We start from the raw sequence: 1,490 nt of genomic DNA, 5'->3' as shown, positions 1-1,490 counted from the left end.
AACTCCGGGCAGTGCTTACACCCCAAATACATTACCAGACTAGGACATAGTGCAGTGTGGAAGGGCCAGCCCTCAAGTGTCCAAGTTCAGAGGGAACTCAAGGTCCCAAGGCAAGGCTCACAAGAGGGGGGCAGAACCTAGGAACTAAGAGAGAGTGCAAGTGCAGGATTCTAAAAGGGGAAAGGGGAAAGGGGAAAGGGAAACAGTTCACATTGGTACACATAGGGGTATAGGGAATGGGGAGTTGCAAGAAGTAAAGAGCAGGCTAGTGGGCATAACCCAACAATGGGAGATGCTGGCACACCCATAAGCCTACTGGAACACATTGTTTAGAGGTCAGGATCCCCTAAGGGATCAAGTTTAATCCATAGACAATAACTTGCATATTGCCATGTTTTAAACTGTAACTCAAAGCACAGAAAGGGAATAAGGAGGAGGGGTTCATAACAGAAACAAGCAAAAGAAAACAACATGCTAGTTTAAGTAGTTAACTTTGCAGAAGTAGTAAAGTAGACATAGATGTAGAAAGCTGTAAGTAAACACATTGTGGTGATGCTGAAAATTAAAATTAGGACATACCAGTTTCAAGGAAACAAATAGGAAAAAGCAGTAGTCTTTGTCAAAGTTAAAATGCAGACAAGAAGAGAGAGTTCTAGTAAGAGTTGAGAAGAGATTGCAAAGTAGTAGTGGAGGAAATGGTAAATTGTCTAGTGTGAAAGAAAAGTAGTGTATTTATAGTGCAGAAAGCAGGCAGAAATAAGGTAAGAGAATAGTTTGAAAACTGATTGTCAATCAATTACACAAGGCTTCCCTTAATTAAGGGATTCAGATTCAAACAGGTAAAACCAATTAAGGAAAGAAATTAATCAAACACTTTGTGCAAAGTAGTAAATTAGGGGCAAATACATAAAGGCTATTTAAGGACAAGGTCTTTAAAATACACGGTTGTACAATTTAAGGAAAGAAAATCAATTAACAGCCAAGAAATCTGAGGCTAGAGATTTTGTACGAATGAACCAAGTCAGAAAGATGGGAAAGATTTTTTAACTTAAGGAAAATCAGCAAACAAATCAATTAGACCTATTTAAAAGGAATTCTGAATCAATCACAAGTTTGAAAACCTTTTTTGAAGAAAGATTCATCACATATAAAAGCATACAGACACGTTAAACATGAAGGAAACTTTGTCATGCCCTTGTAAAAATCAGTAGAAAGAATTCAGTGTAGAAGAGTTTAGCAAAAGGTTCAACATTGTATGAAAACAAAGGTGTAAACTTAGTTTAGAGACACAAAGTTAGTCTGACAGAGTTAGGGGTTTTGAAATGAAACCCTAGTTCAAGCAAACCATAAAGCAAGGATGAGAAGGCAGGCAATTAAATCAAAATCATGTTCAGATGTTTCAGAAAAGGACGGGCTTCTTCAACAACAGAACTTATGAAGAATATGATAGCAAAGTAACATGCAATCACAGTAGAAGGATTCAAAGAACA

Source organism: Nicotiana attenuata, unplaced genomic scaffold (genome assembly GCF_001879085.1).
Source record: "Nicotiana attenuata strain UT unplaced genomic scaffold, NIATTr2, whole genome shotgun sequence".
NCBI lineage: Eukaryota > Viridiplantae > Streptophyta > Magnoliopsida > Solanales > Solanaceae > Nicotiana > Nicotiana attenuata.
This window is presented reverse-complemented; position numbering follows the sequence as displayed.